Below are 19,305 nucleotides of genomic sequence, written 5' to 3'. Positions count from 1 at the left end.
CTTTCCCTATAGAAAAGAAACTGTATTTTCTTGTGCCCAGAGAAAAACCTGGTATCTGGGTGTGGCTGGTAGAAATGACTATCATAATTTTAGAGGATATTTTAATGTTGAAGGAAGGAAAACAGAAAGTAAGAATGCAACATATGCTGAAAAACTAACTAGGAAAGGAAAAAAACAGGGGTGCCTGGGTAGCTCAGTTGATTAAGCATCTGCCTTTGGCTCAGGTCATGATCTCAGGGTCCTAGGATTGAGCCCCAGGTTGGGTTTCCTTCTCAGCAGGTAGTCTGCTTCTACCTCTCCTTCTGCCCCTCCCCCCACTCATTATCTCTCTCCCAAATAAATAAAATCTTTAAAACAACAAAAAAAAGGGGGGGGACCCTTCCTTTATTTCAAAAAATAAATTCTTCTTGAACTATATAATTTTTCCTAAATTTCTATTAAAATTGGAAAGAATTTTGAAACAAAACACATTTTAATATATTAATTTCAATCATTTGGCCCACCACTCTTCTAGTCGCTTTTGAAAATTAAGAAGCAAACAAACAAAAAGCACATTATCTCAGTCTTCGAAATGCTTGCAATCTTTGGAAGCAACAAATGAGCTCACAAGAAATAAGAAGAATAAAACCATATATAAAACCATAACAATGAATGCAAATGGAATATTCAGAAAAATTAAGATACCTTCTAGAGGGAACATTGTTCAGCATCAATGTCATTGGAAAGATTCATCTGCTCCTTGAAAGAAGATAATAATATTTCCAAAATGTTAGCTTTATTGTAAGGATTAAATAAGACACTGTGGAAAAGAAAATTAAGTACCTTCCTTATAAGATACATCTTAAAATTTTCCAGTATATAAGAAATGTAGAGCAAAAAATACCATCTTAAATTACTGAAATAAAATATAAGAAAATATTCTTTAAACAAGACACAAAAGGCAGTCATCAAAGTAATATATATATACACATATATATATATATATATATTTTACTGAATTAAACATTTTAACTTCTTGAGCCTAAGACTCTAAAAATGTTTTTTTTTTAAATCAAAAAGATTCACCAATTAATAGAAGTGAAAAAATCAGAATCCAAAATATATAAATAACTCAGGAGGCCTAAGAGCCTGAATGGAAATAAAATTACATTTTTATTATCACTAAGCTTTAACTGAACGTTTAGCATTTTCTTCTATAACAAATGCAGGCTACAAACCAGTGTGGCATGAGTTATACATGAGACTGTCAAACTTAGAGTTCATGAATTTTTTTTATGTAAAATTATAGTTGTTGCAGCAATCTAGAAATAGTTTATACTCATCACTTCCTTCAAATTATAGTAGTATAGAATATCCATTAGATCTTGCTATTTAATGTATTAATAAAGAAAGACATGTGTTACTTTGTTACAATTTGGGGTTTTTTTAAATATTTTGCTAGCTATAGTTTCATATAACTGAGTTCCTTGTGATCCTATGTATTTCATTAAGGAAAATTTTTTTTTTTTAATTTAGTCTGAAAAGGAGTCTTCAACAGGCTACCAAAAGGGCCTGTGGTGCAACAAAGGTTAAGAATCACTGAACTGTGTTGTTATGATTAAGAGGTTATAAACAACAGTGAGAGAAAACAGCTCATGTCAAAATGATGTATATACAATACAGTATGATTTGTATGGGTTTTTATGAAAATCACATGAAATAATACCATATATTTTCCCTGAAATCATATTCATGCATAAGAATCTATAAATATAAATGTAAGGAGTTACAATAAATTCATGATAGTTTTTGCCTCTAGGAATGGGGAGGTGAATAAGATATAAGAAGGAGGATAAAAAAATACTTCATATTTAGCTAAAATATTTTATTTCTTTTCTTTAAAAAATGAAAGAAAACTGATGTCATTTTTAAGATCTATAAATCCAGGGTAATGGATTTGCTGGTGGTTTTGCTTTTAAATTTTTTTTAAACATCTCAAAATAAAGTTTTACTATACTTTTAGAAATTAATAAAAAAAGATACTTCCTTACAGTGTTTTGCACAATTCTTAATATATATAACAAACATTTCATATCTTCCAGGCATATTCTATTACTTCTATTAAAAATAGAAAAGGTGTTTGGAAAACAAATGTGGAAAGGATTGGCCTCCCAGGTGGGGAAATCTACATGGGTAAAGACGCACTAAAAAGGAGCATGTCAAGAGTTAATGAGATGTTGTCAACAGTTTTTAACAGTGATCCTTCAGTCTAGAAGTATTTTTATCTTTGCAGTTCATGCCTCAGAACAGATGACTCTGAATTTCCAGTTATCGGTTATGTGGGCAAAACCAGAGCTGGGAGACCTTGTAAGTCTGAAGCAGACCCTGGTGCTCTGATGCTTACTGGGTAACTGAGCTTAGTGAGATCTTCAGGGTAAGGCAGAGCTGGTGTCAATTGACTCAGTGGGGAAGAAGCTCATCAAACCAGCTACCCTACTGAACAGGAGATCCCGCCCTTGAAAGGACCCTGGCCAAGGATGAAGGACTCCCCTTCTTGTTAAGCAAAATGAAATAAATTAAAGAAGGCCTCTTATGGAAAGCACTTGGTTTGTTGCAGGAGGCAGACCCATTGCAGAGTATATTGGTGAAGTTCTAAAAAAAAAGTCATTCCAGTTTTCTTTTCTTTTTTTTTTTTTGTTCAGGTTATTTCTCAAAGAGGCATGCCAAAGAAGATGGTTTTGTATTTCAATAATTAAATAAGATAAGAAATACTAAATAGTGTATAATTTATCCTCTTCTTGGAGAGTCACAATATATAGTAGAATATTAAAGACTGAAGAATCCTATTTCCTTTTTCAACCCAGCATCTCCCAAACTGATTATTAACATCTCATAGAAGTTTTATGCTAAGGCGATCATTTTGGAAATACTTTTCTAGTGTTTCAAAAAATCAAAACAACTTTAAATATTTTTTGTAGGGGAGGAAAATTTCCTAAACATCCATTTTAGACTTGAAGCATGACACTAAAAGATGATTACAAATATATTAGAGTGCATAAAGCTGGATTAATTTCCAAGGCAGCAGCTTATCTCAGAAGTCTGATCACTGTCAAAGTCTCTTTATGGTTTATGGTCCTGTCAAAAACCCTCAGTTTTCCCATATGTACATATATGGTACTCTTTCCTTCCCAGTTAATTGTGCCATAAATAATTTCTTCTTATCTGCATATCGATTACAAGGTAATGAATGTCACTTCATATTATGTGAAATACAAATCAAGCCCTAGACCCCATGAGATAATTTTCTTGGCCAAACTCCCAGGCCCTGTACTTGGGATGAACTTCAATTGTGTCTCTAGGGTTAGTGAGTGTTATGTTTCTAAGTGATGATCTGTTTATTTCATGCCACATTTGCAAGCTGTCTTTTCCTCAAATGTACCATTAAGCATTACACTGAGAATTTTTAAGGTGTTCAATTCACTTTATTTTTGTAAATGTTCTATATTCAAATTTATCTCAATGTACAATTTGTTCATACCTCATCTCTCCAGAGAGCTTTGAGGTTACTCCTGCCCTACAGGGGGCTTGCAGAAAAAAAAAAAAATAGCAGCTAAAATTCATAGTTGACAAAGGCATATTTTCTTCTTCCCAATCTTTAACATGCTTCCTCCAATGAAAATAATGCCTTGCTTGCAAATGAACAAAAGGAGACTTCTCATTCACTGACTTTCCTCTTATTATAAAGTCACATACCTGTGCCAATTCTTTTTGGATATGTTAGTGCAGTTTCTTCCTTCTTTAAATAAAACTTGGGGTGTCAATTTCACACTGGAAATTTATTTGATATCAGTGAGAGGAATATTTCCATCTGAAAGATATTATCTCTGAGATTGAGTCAGGTTCCATGCTGAGAAAAGGATCAAGGAGCCATAACAACAGTTGAAGAAGTGAAACTCAATGTGTAAAATATTTTCAAATGTAGAAACAGCATACAGTGAAGGTGAAAGACTGAAAAAAAGCATTTTCCTCTGATGACTTTGAATAACTGTATCTTTATTTCAGGGATGAAATGCTCTTGTGCGTTCGCTTAAAATCTTTTCTCCCAATAGCAGTACTTAAGCAATCTCCGCCTGAACAATAAGAGGTAGGCACTAAAAATTATGTTTTTAATATTAAATTCAACTACTTTATCCTAAAATTCAACCCCACCCCATGACACAAGGGATTTAAATTATTTTCTGAGATTTCGGGGTTTCCATTTGGTTACCAAACTCTTTGACCTTGTTTGCCCTTAAATGCAAAATTATGATTTTGATGAAAATTCACATCCTAAATTCATCAAGGTGTATATAAAAGGTAAACTTTGAAAATGGGCACCAAACATGTTTCCAAGCATTCTATAAATCATATCACTTTGCTGTTCGGAAGACTGGTATCGTCAATGTTTTTAAATGAGAAGAGAGTCTTAATTGCAGGATCCTTCTGCAAGACCATATTTCACACCCACCTCTTGAGACAGCACTTGGCTTATGACATGGGACCTAATACACCTGAGCTATGAATGATTACCTTCTGAAAGAAGCCAAAGCAAGTTGAAATACTGCAAAAAAGCTAACCCAAAGGATACTCAAGAAACATAATCATTGCAGGGAAAATACTTTTATGTTTTGTTAAATTGAGGATCCATAAATGTAACAGAAACTTGCACATTCCCATGGTTGAGCTCAATTACATCCTTGTGGTTTTTGGTGCTCTCATTAAAACACAGTTTTGAAAACTTACAACTGTATTCACCTTTTTCATTCCATTTAACTACACAGATTTCAGGCTCTAATTGTATTTTGTTCTCTTCACCTTGCCATGCAAATAGGGTTGGTATAGCTAGAAAATATACTTCTATGGAGAGCGTAATAAATTTTAAAGATGATATTGGTATTATTTCTCTTGCTCAGTGTTGAAATGGATTTTTCAAAATGTTGCTGGATTATTGAGTTTTTCTTATATCTATTTTGTCTTCATTTTGTTTTTTCATATTTTAATATTTTAATGTAGTTCATTCAGTTACTCAGGGAATAATTGTCTAGGTTGTCCTTTTAGACATGGCAAAATACTATATTTTCATTTCAAATATTATACTCTCATTTTTTATGAAAACCCATGGCTTGCTTGCCAATCAGTATGTTCATATGCTAGGAAATATTTAGATATTTTAAAATTATATATATACATAAATAATATGTAATATATATATAATATGTATGTGTGGGGGGGTGTGTTTAAATATGTGTATTTGACCTTGAGGAGAAATCTGGCAATATTTCCAATTTACTTGATTTTTCTTTTTTTTTTTTTTTTTTAGATATTCAGATGCAGGGTAAATTTGGATATATTTGTAATTTATGAATCATTAAAATTCCAAACAACAATTTAAAATTATAGGAAATTCAAAAGATGTTAAGTCTTTTTCTAGCAACTACTCTTCTAAAATGCATTTTTTTAAGTAGTACATCACCGGATCTGAGCCTTTCACTCTCTTTTCTAATTCTTTACATGAGGTGCTAGAAAAGCAGTCGAAAAGCTTAGTGACGTAGGCTAAGAGCTATTGCATCAGGCTGGGAAATTCCTTCCAGAGTTTACCACAAATCTTAGAGTGAACATGGAGTCATAAAGTGAAGATGTTTTGAGCCTGGTAAGGCATCCTGTGGAATCAAGTTGCTCAGTACTACCTACATCTCTAGAAAGAGAAGGTGCCATGAGGGCTCCAGACAATTCCATTCTCTAGGAGTCCTGGTTCCACCAAGCAGCTGGTTACTCTTCCTCTGACGTTCCCCATGCAGGTAATGGTTTTACGCAGTCCTACCTATTTATTTTTTGTTTTCCTTGAAAGACAATATGATTGAATTGACAAAATCAATCTCTCCCATTTCAGCTTGGGAAGATACTTAACAGCCCTAAACTTTGGATTTTTTTTAATCTAAAAATGGAGAAATTAATACTACTTCATTTTTAAAATTATGATAAAGAATAAATGAGTTAATCCCTATTAGTATGATACATGATTCACAGTCAATGCTTATAAAGTCTTATCTGTTATTAATTTCCAAAAACAACACTAACCTCTCTGAGCCTCTTGGTCTCTTTTTATCAGTAAAGTGGGGATAATAATGTCAATTTTATATATCTTTCTGTAGACTGAATGAACAAGCTAAAAGTTGTTAAATATTTGGCATAGTGACTAAGATATGTAGTAAGCATTCAAGAAAGGTGATTTCCCCGCCTGCTTTCTGGAGCAATGGTGAGACTCAAGATAGAAAATATGTTAACATTTTGCTCTATATTTCAGCTACCTATTTTGAAAAATCAATCCTGTAGTTTTGCTTTAGTTTTTATTTAGTTTTTTTTTTTTTTAACTTTTTGAGATTTTATTTATTTGAGAGAGCGGCAGAGAGAGTGAGAGAAAGCAAGCACGTGTGGGAGAAGGGTAGAGGGAGAGGAAAAGCAGACTCCCCACTGAGCAGGAAACCCAACGTGAGGCTGGGTCCTGGGACCCCAGAATCATGACCTGAGTTGAAAGCAGACATTTAACCAACTGAGCCACTGAGACACCCCTAGTTTTAGTTTTTAATAACCCCACCTTTAGAAGCACAGTACAACAAAAGAATTGACAGCCTTCTTTATTTCTTTTCTGGCTTTGAGTGCCTCTGCCATATTTGGGACTGTCATTCACTCTTGGGTCTGTCCTCAGTGTCAGCCATGATCAGCCCTAAGCATCAGGAATTTCCTGATTTAAAAGCACATGTTTTTAAAATATAAGGAAAAGAACAGAAGATTCAAAAGCTGGTTAGATAAAAGATTAAAATCATGTTTAAACTAGTTGTCCATACAATGTAAGCCCAGTATTGCTGAATGAGAGCATATTGTGGAAGAACAAGCATATGGCAAAATGGTCAAGACACTAGAAATGGAGCCTGCAGTGTTGAAATCCAGTCATGGCTCCACCACCACCAGCCCTGATGTGGGCGAATTGCTTCAGCTTCCCTTAGAAGGGAAGATCCTAGATCCTGAAATGGATCCATAAAACGTGCCTCATAGGGTTGTTCCGAGGATCAAACGTGAACTAGGTAGTCATTTAAGTAGAATGCAATGGTATACTATTACTCTACATTGCTCTACATTTGCTAGAAAGAAGGGTGCAAAGGAAGGTGTATAGGAAAGCAATAAGGCCTGATGGCATAGAAAGCAAATCCTGAAGAAAATTAAAATACCCCAATTTATTAATCAGGTATTTCATTCTAGGGTACACTTCTGGTTTGCATACTTTCCTCCCTTTTTTAAAAAAATAAATTTTATTTATTTATTTGACACACCGAGAGAGAGCACAAGCAGCAGGGTAGCAGGGTGAGGGAGAGGGAGAAGCAGGCTCCCTGCTGAGCAAAGAGCCGAATATGGGGCTTGATCCCAGGATTCTGAGATCATGACCAAAGCCAAAGGCAGCCACCCAACGAACTGAGCCACCCAGGTGCCCCTCCTCCCTTTATTTTAAACAGAGCATAGCCAAGCCCCCTCTGTCCCTGCAGATCTTATATCACAATCCCACATGGAATGTTTTCAGATTATCCCTAAACATTTAAATGTAAAAAATGAAGCAGACCTCATTTGAGAAAAGATGAAATAAAAGGGGCTGATATTTTTCTAACTTGAGAATTTTCAAAATGCAAACTAGATTGATATAGGATATTTCTAATAAGCTCTAATTATAAATACATTTGTGTGGTACAATTTAATTTATTGGGAAACTAATTTTATTTCATCTTTTTTTCTTTTTAATGTGAAAGCAAAACCTCCACAATGTTGCCATAATACCATAAATATAATTTTCCAAACTGGAAACCATGGCAACTGTTTTTAATAATAGAATATGATTGGCTACATATGAAAAAATAAAACCACTTTCTAAATAATTAAATTGTTTCTCAATATAAAATAATAATATCTCAAACATTTTCCTGTTTTTATGTGTACAATGTGATACACTGCTTCAGTCTGTAGGGAAGCCTATAATTACTAGACTATCTTTTCATATACTATAGTCTTTTTGTCACTAATCCATGAATTAAAATGATAATTCAAAGAAAATAACCTGTCTGGAAAAGAGAAACCTGAAAATTAAGTCCTGAGAATTAGGTCCTTTAGAATAAATTCTCTTTATGTTGGTTCATCCAATTGAATACATTTCCTATGATTTGGGAGGAAGAGTTTTATCATTTTTAAAAGGGGTCAGGACAGGAACACTGATTTAAATCAGATGCCTGTCAATTTGGCCTCACATATCTGCATTCAGATATTCCAGGAGATTAAACAAAAAGCCAAAGGCTTTTCATTGACACAATGTCTGTCCAAACAACAAAAATCTGCTGAAAAGAGAAAATTTGAATTCAAGCATCCAGCTGTTTTAGCTTCCTAGTAGGCATTTGACATCACTGCAATAAAACATCTGCACGGCTAAAACCGCTCGCCTTTCCACGACATCGTCTAAGGGATCTTTTTTAAAAGCAGGCCATAGTGGAATCATTTTGCCAAGTTCCAAGACAGAATTCAAACCATATTGCCTATATGCTGTTCAAATGTCTTGCGAAATAAGGTTATGGAAAGACATAAATAGATAAATGACTGGATAACAATAAACAAATGAATAATTCATACACATGAAAGGTTCAGGCAGCGATATTCACACACACGGCTCTGCTAAGTGAAAAAGACATTCCTGTATCCAAATATAGTGTCAGTACCAGAACTAGTGAATAATATTTTATTTCTCCAAAGGTCAGTATGATACTACTCAGTCTGCCAAATTCTAATAGCTCTTGTCCCCCCTTCATTAGTGGCAAAGTCAGAGGTGGTGGTAAAGATCTTGACCCTAGAAATTTCAATGCTGTTTTCAATGAGTTAATCAGAGGAAGGCATATACCCCTCTTCAACGTCTTGAATATGACATATATGAGTTGTTGTTCAGAATATATTTCTCAAAATCATGTGTGCTCTTAATAAATATTTATGGACAGGATAAGAGGATATTCACGTATTTCTCAACATGTTGTGTTCCATCTCGTAGTTTCAGCATAGATTCTGTTGTATAACAGAGCATTTAATTTTCATAAGGGTACTGACCTGACCAGTGAAACCAATCTTCTTGTCAAGATTACTAGAACCTTTTTTTTGAAAAATAATAAATGTTTACTTTTTTAAGGATTTCTCTTTGAGAATCCCAACTGTCACAGAGCTCTCTTTCATACTATTTATTTCTACTAGAACCAGTCATGTAAGACCTATTTCCAAGTAACTGTATACTGCACTTCTTTCATATGGCTTACTTAGCATCTATTACCAACTCAACTTGGCCACATAGAAAGGAGGAAAATGTACATTATAAAAATAGAGAGGCGGTCTGAATATTACCATAGCTGTTCACAAAAGAAAAAGGAATGTATTTTGCTGACCAGTACCTGATTTGTGTGTGCATTTCTGGTAAGAGTAGATAAATGAAGGAATACTAATTTAACATTTCAACAGCTCTATTCATTCTGGCTTTGATTATAAAAATATAGCAAAGAACTCAGCTAATTCATCCCTTCTGTCACATACCCACTTTGAGCTTAGCCCAGGAAATCCCAAAATTCATCTTGTGAAACTCAGAGACTTTAAAGATTTCAATACTGCAGGGTAAGCATTCATTCAGAATGAATTTCAACTCATACCTTTCAAAATTACTTTATTGAAATGTTACATTATAGTACTCTTGATAATTTCATTTTTTAACCAATTCCTTAAGTTTCTTTAAAAGGTGATTATAGTCATATTTTTTCAAAGGTCATTCTATATACAACTTCAGAGCTGGAAAAAATCCTTTGAGATACATCTAAAGCAATATCTTCAATTCATCTTAATATATAGGTGAATGATAGTTATCAGGGACAAGTGATAAGTATTTTAAACATTTTTTTTTAAGATTTTATTTATTTATTTGACAGACAGAGATCACAAGTAGGCAGAGAGGCAGACGGAGAGGGAAGGGAAAGCAGGCTCCCCGCTGAGCAATCCCAGGACCCTGAGATCATGACCTCAGCCGAAGGCAGAGGCTTAACCCACTGAGCCACTCAGTATTTTAAACATATTGATAAAACTCTCACAAAGACGGAAAAAAGATATCAAAGAAAGTACATTACTCTGTTTTTAAAGAACAATACAAAAATATTTTGTAATTATTTGAATAAATTAAGATCTTTAGTTGTATATTCAGAGAATGTTTAAAAGCGTATGTTTATCATTCATTAGAAAAGTACATTTCTGTTATAAAATGTGCATTTTTTATAAAAAATGAAAATAGAAATAGTAATTTCCAATTTTCCCAGCACCATTTATTTATTTATTTATTTATTTATTTATTATTATTATTTTAATTTATTTTCAGCGTAACAGTAGTCATTGTTTTTGCACCACACCCAGTGCTCCATGCAATCCGTGCCCTCTCTAATACCCACCACCTGGTTCCCCCAGCACCATTTATTGAAAAGACTGTCTTTTTTCCACTGTATATTTTTTCCTGCTTGTGGAGCATAAGGAATATGGGTGAAGGAGAGGAGAAGTGAGTTGGGGGAAAATGAAGGTGGAGACAAATCATCAGACACTGTGGACTCTGAGAAACAAACTGAGGGTTTTGGACAGGAGAGAGTGGGGGATGGGTGAGGCTGGTGGTGGGTATTAAGGAGGGCATGTAGCATGGAGCACTGGGTGTGGTGCATAAACAGTGAATCTTGGAACTCTGAAAAAATTAAATTAAATTTTAAAAAAGAGATGTAATTTCCTTCTTCTCCAAATGTTTAAATGTCAAATAACCAATATTTGTACTAATGTGCAAATTGAAAATAACTTGAATATTACTTAAGTGTTGTAGCCTTTCAAAAGCAAGTACTAACATGGAAAGACTCCTAATTCATTTTTTTCTTCTCTATCTACAATCGGTTTTCAATGAGAAATCATTCCTAGAATTCATATGTTAAAGTAGCAAAAAAGGGAAAAGTTATAAAATACTTTAGGGGTTAAAAATCTGTATCCTGATCAGTAAATTTTATGACCCAAAGTGAGTTCCCATGGTATCATTTATTATAGCTAACATGATTGCAACTGGGGGCCCGTGACACTATTACCTGTTTCTGTAGATTTATTGAAAATTAGCAATTCCATTTATATCTATGAGATTTCAGGGATTACACTGTTATAGACTAGAAAATTGATAGATTTATGTGTCTAGTGAATCTAGTTGTACCAACTAATACAGCAAGAGAAAATTTAGAGGTTTGTACTCCTGAAGGAGTTAACCTTTGGATAAAGAAACATTTCTCGAGTAGAATGTGAGAAATTATTGAATCCATAAATTGTCACTGCTGCAGAGTTAAAGAGAGAGAGAACCAACAGCACAAGTTTAACTTTTGTACTTTTGTGTGAGAAAGAACGAGAAGCGAGTTACCAAAGCAATTTGTACTATGACTTGGTTTGCTAATATAATTGCTCATGAGGAGCAATTATAGGATCCCTCAGCTCAAGACTTTCTTTTGGACTGCTTGCCTCAAACTGTATCATATGACCTGTAAGAATTTCCATAACATCGTGGATCACAGAGTACACATCACATATCCCTCCTGCTCTGTCCCAAGCACAAAGTAGACAGAATAAATATTTCCCTTTTGTTGCTATTGTTGATAATTCAGATACATATTGACTGCTTGCATTTTATGCTAATACCAGAGATGCCAGTTCAGCTTTCAAACAGTTATATGGAAATCGTTTACCTCTCAGGGAACTTGACCATGCCTTCTATGTTAGAAAGTAACCATATGGTCCATGTCTTGGAAACTTTATTAGGCATAAAAGTCTATTAAATTATGGTCCAATAGCACATATTCATGAAAAGTACTTTTACTTTTTTCCTTGTTTTATTTTTTTTAAAGATTTTATTTATTTATTTGACAGAGAGAGAGAGAGAGATCACAAGTAGGCAGAGAGGCAGGCAAAAAGAGAGGGGGGGAAGCAGGCTCCCTGCTGAGCAGAGAGCCCAATGCAGGGCTTAATCTCAGGACCCTGAGATCATGACCTGAGCCGAAGGCAGAGGCTTAACCCACTACACACATATAAGTATCTTAGAGCAAAGCTGATATTTAATTTGTTCACATAGCATGGATACTGGGTACTAGTAGCAAGACTCTGACAGGTCCAGGCCCACGCTGAATCAGTGGTTAGGTATTGTCCATACCATTTCCAGTTTTAAAGGGTACTGCAGAAATACCAAAGATGTATGGTATAATCCCTACCATCAAAAAGACTAAACATGTTTTTAAATCAAAAACACTTACACACACGCACAGTCTGTGTGTATGTATATGTACACATAAATATATACACATATATGTACGCATACCTGTTTGTATGTGGACACACAGGGGAATAGGTTTGGTGATAGCATCATCTGACGATGGGGATGATATCCTGTAAATAATGGGGCTTGATTTAGGTACTAAAATATAACAAGATTTTCTTAAGTGAAATAGAGTGAGGGAAGTGTTTTGTGTAGTGCTCCTACTTGAATTTAAATTCCTAGCTTAATGTATAGAGATCACATGAAACATTCTTTTTTTTTTTTTTGGAATATATAATTGAAGAAGAACTAACAGAAATTAGGGTGAGGCTAATCAAAGAAAAAAAAGATTAATAATTACAATTCAGGTATTCATAATATTCCTCTAGTTATTGATCTGATACTCTTGCAGAAAAATTTACACAAACCTTTTTAACCATTTATGACCATTGTTACAGAACAAGGGCATGCAGAATTTAAACAAGATGCATCTAATTCTATTCTTTTATCATATGACCTCCTTACTTCCTGCAAATATCTTGTGTAAGAAGTTATACGGCGTTTTCACACCTGATTTATTTGCCACTTATACCCTTGCAAAATTCTTCTTAGATTGATATCGAGAGATGACAAATGACAGCATGGAGGAAAAAGTGGGAATGAACTCCCTAGTTCCATAAATGCCTTTTCAAAACAAGGTCCACATAATTTCTTTTTTCTTCTTTTCATTAAAATTCACAACATGAAAGTCAATTTTTGTTTTCTTAACTACAGATGAAAATTGTTTCTTAAGGTCTTTACATGCCAGCATATCGCCTTTTCTCTGGTCTAATACTAAGTGACAGCCCCATATTGAGCAATTTTAAACCAGGTCTTCGATTTATGGCAGACATGTCGAAATCTGTGATAAATGGAATAGATATTTAATGACACCTAATGTGTAGTGATACAGCATAATATAGGTGGTTTGGCTTAGAAAAGACTTGCAAACATTATGCAACAAGAGCAGAGCAGCTGAGAGCTTAGCATAATTCCATGAGATATTCAGCTACAGAAAGATTTCATAACGAAAAGATCAAGAAAATAATACATTTACTTGAGAATGTGAAAATTACCTTGGAACTTACTTTGCTATTTGCATTCCATCTTGGAACATGCCAAGGTTTGGAACTTGAGTTTTTTATGTCTTGTTTTTTGGAAGTTCTTAGGTTTCAAGAGAATAAATACTTATTTCTGAGTAAGCATACTTCTGAATTTAAAGCAGAATACACAATCACTCTAAATAACCATCAGAATATGAATTCATCAATGGTCTAACACTATGTGTGTAATCCTATGACAAAATATCCTTCATTTTATGTAGTTAATAGTTTTATTCTCTTTAATTGAAAGTATGGTATATATATATATATATATATACCACACATATATATGTTTGAAAAATATAAGAAATAAAACAAAAATCACTAATGATCATATTAATTACTATAGCCACTGTTACTCTCTTGATGTGTTTCCTTGCAGTCTTCAGATTATGTATATATAACTTAGTTTTTCCTTCAAATGGAATTTTAAAATATTTGGGAGTCTCTAACATGGGTTTACAACAATGTCTATGCCCTTAATCAAAGAACAGTCTTATTTTATATGGATATCATCTTTCTAGAGAGAGTTAATACAAATGAAACAACAGGAAAGGAAAGGAGCCTTTGCCCAGCAGGTTAGATCAACTACAAAAGTGCTTATAAGTGAGAGCACAGAAGTCTCAGAAAAGGAGGAGTAAACAGCTAGAGAGTTAAATATCAATAACTTTGTCTATTGCTTCGAATTAATCAACCTATTAGTAACTACCTATTAAGGACCAATCTATTAGAAATTCAATGGAGAAAAATTAGACCAAAAAAGTTTGCAGGAACAGACTATCTACAGAGAAGAAAGTCCTTCTCATACCCAGCTGGGGTAAAAAGGCTTGGGTATGGCTGGTTTAACACTGTGTGGGACTAAGGAAGGATTTTCTTCTCTTTTGCCCTCACCCCTCTCCCCCACTCGCCAGTGGTTGTGGGAGAAATGAAAGGAAGAGAAGGTAAAGGATCCAGGAGACAACACAACTTCTTGTTACAATATGTAACCCTCCCTGTAATTTCTCTTCCCCAGGGCTCCTGGCCCACCTGTCTTCAACACAGATTCAGAAAACATAAATACTTGCGGTGAATGAGTGTCTTGTGGAAGTCAATGAAAGTAATGCAATTTAAGTCCAAGAGGTTCAGGACAAAAGGGGGGTTCAGTGGAAGACAATACGAGGAAGTAAGGTGTACAATCTCACAGAAAGCAAGCGGAAGGCTTCTGGAGTCTCACAGAGACATGAACAGAAGGCTTATGTCAAGTTTAACTGTATTTTTGAGGGATACAGTGGCCTTAACTGCATGTAGGTCACCCATTTATGCTAATTCATACTTACATTGTTTTTTTGTTTCAAAGACCTTTTTATTTGAGAGAGAGATAGAAATAGCGACAGAGATAGTGAGAGAAAGAGCAGGAGCAGGGAGGAGAGGGAGAAGCAGGCTCCCTGCTGAGTAGGGAGCCCAACGCTCAAGCAGAGGCTTGATCCCAGGACCCTGAGATCATGACCTGAGCCAAAGGCAGATATTTAACCAACTGAGCCACCCAGATGCCCCCTTATATTGTTTATAAGACAACATTTTTTTAAGTACATTTAATTGGTTCTATAATATCATTATGATAAAGTTTTCTAGCTTTTATATCTTTTTTCCAGCTTTTTGTTTCCAGTTTTTTTTAGCTTTTATTTATTTGTTTTATTTGTTTACAGCTTTTTGAGATTTTAAACAAAACTGTCAATAGAATTTTCCATGAATCAGGCAAGCAAGTCTAATGATCTCATTAGGATAGATGAATGCCTAATCTTGCAATGAAAAATTAAATGTTTGCAAGTTATGATATACATCACAAATCTCTTTGACATGATTTGTATTCATTTCCACTGTCACCAGCAGAGAATAAATTTAACCGTTTCATTATAACATTACCAGCACTATTATATTTTAATAGTATTTAACTTTTCTAACATTGAAATATTGTCTATTGGGATACATTTAAAGTACTAACAGTTCCAGCCCTCCGTTTTTAAATTGGGGATTAGGAGTCATCAAAGCAAATCTAGAAGTGGACAGAACTGATCATTGGAGCCAGGAAGTGGTCATTAATTAGGATTAAGACATATCTATTACTTTTGTTTTATTCAAATGAGAGTTTCATGTCCTCTTGAGGGAAAACAGAGACTCTGAAGGGGTCCCAGAGGAGACTGAGATGAGCAAAACATGGTTTACCAGTAAATGAGATGCAGTAGAATATCACGGAGGCCATATGGCTACTACATGGACTAAGGTGCGAGGCTAACGAACATAATGAACAACTGAGCAGACTGTTGATTCTGACTCTGATCCAATGGGCTAAAAAGGGAATGCATTCCTCTGGGTGCCATTTGCTTTAGAAATCAGCCACCAAGGTCATCAGAGGCAAAGGAAAGTAAGTGGTTCTGAAGTCAAGCAGGCTGGAAAAATAAACCATGGGAAACAGGTAAGGCATGTTTTCCCTTTCTAGAGGAGTGAGGGAGGACTGAGAAATGTCCCACAGGAACTGCTGGAGGAGCCATAAAGCAATACTGATCAGTGTGGTCCTGGTGGTTCCAACCAGCTCGGTACCAGGGCTTCTTGGGGAAGAAGACAATGTGTGGGGAATCAGAAGAATGATTAAATGGGATTATTTCTGGCCCATGGAGCATCTTTCTACCTATGTAATTCTCTCCTAAACTGTTTGTTCAGTATGAGATGGAAATCGGACAGGATGTGGACCTCCTTCCAGGATTTAATCAGATTGGATATAGCCAAGCCCACATGGTATTAAAAGCCAGATATCTACTGCAAGAAGCTACATATGAAACTGTAACATAGAAATTATAAAAACTGATACACTCCTGAGAACCCTGTTTTCAAATTGCACACAACATAGACACCAATCCCTGACTCTCCAGATTGTAATGCACAGAACAAAGAGACAAAAAAGAGAAACGCTCACTTTGTGTACACTATTGGCTGGACAGCAATTGAGACTACAGGAAAATAGGGAATAAGAGCAGGAGAGGAAAGAAGGATGGAAGATACTAGTTTTCTCTAGGCTGAGGACATATAAGATATCGCCCTCCCCTTTCTTAATGGTAGGGTAGTGTAACACTAGCAGTTTATCTATGTCTTATTGCCTTCTAGGGACCTCAACAGAAGGCAGGAAAATTGGAAAGCAGGGAGCTCCTAAGAATGAGAATATATTTGCTCAGATTAGATAAATTTCTCCATTTTAGCTTTTTGTTGTTGTTGTTGTTGTTTGTTTATTTTTTAATTTTTTATTTTTTCAACGTAACAGTATTCATTATTTTTGCACCACACCCAGTGCTCCATGCAATCCGTGCCCTCTCCAATACCCACCACCTGGATCCCCCAACCTCTCACCCCCTGCCCCTTCAAAACCCTCAGATTGTTTTTCAGAGTCCATAGGCTCTCATGGTTCACCTCCCCTTCCAATTTCCCTCAACTCCCTTCTCCTCTCTATCTCCCCTTGTCCTCCATGCTATTTGTTATGCTCCACAAATAAGTGAAACCATATGATAATTGACTTTCTCTGCTTGACTTATTTCACTCAGCATAATCTCTTCCAATCCTGTCCATGTTGCTACAAAAGTTGGGTATTCATCCTTTCTGATGGAGGCATAATACTCCATAGTGTATATGGACCACATCTTCCTTATCCATTTGTCCGTTGAAGGGCATCTTGGTTCTTTCCACAGTTTGGCAACCGTGGCCATTGCTGCTATAAACATTGGGGTACAGATGGCCCTTCTTTTCACTACATCTGTATCTTTAGGGTAAATACACAGTAGTGCAATGGCAGGGTCATAGGGAAGCTCTATTTTTAATTTCTTGAGGAATCTCCACAGTGTTCTCCAAAGTGGCTGCACCAACTTGCATTCCCACCAACAGTGTAAGAGGGTTCCCCTTTCTCCATATCCTCTCCAACACATGTGTATGGTCAATTAATCTTCGACAAAACAGGAAAAAATATACAGTGGAAAAAAGACAGTCTCTTCAATAAATGGTGCTGGGAAAACTGGACAGCTATATGCAGAAGAATGAAGCTTGACCATTCTCTTACACCGTACACAAAGATAAACTCAAAATGGATAAAAGATCTCAACGTGAGACAGGAATCCATTTTAGCTTTTTATAAGCATTTGGGAACGAAGTGAGAACCTCCCATTTTGCACACAAGCATACATTGCTCACTTTCAAGGCTCAGCACTGGGGATCTGGTGAAGAAAAGATAAACCTCACTTATAGTCTGGATATACCACTAAGAGATGGGTATGGAGGTGCTGTTTGATCATCTATCCACCTGCAGGTATGAAGAGAGGTGCTCTGAGAATATTGTTTTTCTTAATTCGTATCTATTTTGCATCATTTTTGCCAGCTTCTGGAACTAATTTTTAATGGCTCTCATATCCTAAGTGATGGAGGGATAAAGAGAATTTTGTTCTAAGCCACTGAGCATTTCCCACACAGCTGAAGCTAAAAATGGAATATCTGTATCCCTTAAAGAGATTACATTATTTCTGAAGGGTTAACTTCATATTCCATAAATATTCCATATTCCATAAGTAAGTTTGCTTGTAAACATACCAGGACAGAATTTCTCTCTCTCTCTCCTTATTTCTCTAATATACGCCCTCTGAGAGGAGACACATGTGCCCTTCCTCCCTGCCTTGATCAAATACATTTTGATAGTAAAAGAACAAATACATCACTGAGGGGCATTCTAACCACAGATGAACACTTCCATGGGTGACTCATAGCTCTACGGTCAGCCTTTTTTTCCTTGTCAATGTTTCAGCAATGCTCATAGCCAAACTAACGGCATGAAATCAGGAATTTGCTGGGTAAGAGGATAACCTACCTCAGGCCAAAGTCAAAAAATCTTCTCCTTTATTTTGGTTAACCCCTGATTACCTCTTCTCCTCATTCATATATCTCTGATTAGTTTTTAACAGCTTAGGCTCAGTTAGGAGTCGGAAGTATTTCACAGCTGTCCATTCTTTAGGATTATAATGTGGGTGGTATGCTGCAAAACCTTGGCAAAAATTAATCTCCCTTATTCATTAATATTGTACTGGAGTTTTCTTTCCCAGTGACATGTGACTGGAAAGCGTAACACGTGACACAGGGTCTCTTCCTTGCTGACCATATGTGAAAACACATTGTTGGCCCACAGCTCCAGATAGTATTCCTTAAGCCTATTACTTTTTGTAATTCTGTATTACTTTTTGTAATTCTGCTTCTGAGAATCTTAATACGCTTGAAATTTTTGCCCCTCCCCCCAGTTTTTTCCCACTGCTAAATGATGGTGACATCCTACTGGCTACTCTGGTAGCACCAAGTATTTCCAGTAAAGCAATTTTCTGAGAACCTACGGATATATTGAGCTTAATAACAGACATATGCATCTAGTATCTGTCCAACTTGACTTTGATAATCATGGCTATGCAAACCTACTCTATGATTCTTATAATTACTATAATTATTTGCCTTTCAATATGACAACTAAATACTTTTCTAAATGTGGATAAAGGGATGTTAATGAATATGACACTTGTTCCTTTATTCAGTCAGCATTGATTAAACATCTTTAAGGAGTTTAGTACTCTTTAGGTTTGGGGAATATAATCCCTGCTTCCACACACCTGACATTCTAGCATCATAGAGTGAAAAATTATAAGAAGAAAAAAGTAGGGTAAGGACTAGAGAGTAACAGGAGAATAGCTAGAAGCCTGGAGTTGGGTGAAAAAGAGGGAAATG

The sequence above is a fragment of the Lontra canadensis genome, unplaced genomic scaffold (assembly GCF_010015895.1).
Source record: "Lontra canadensis isolate GAN:19392208 unplaced genomic scaffold, GSC_riverotter_1.0 scaffold50, whole genome shotgun sequence".
NCBI classification, from domain to species: Eukaryota; Metazoa; Chordata; class Mammalia; order Carnivora; family Mustelidae; genus Lontra; species Lontra canadensis.
Note: the sequence above shows the minus strand (reverse complement) of the source record.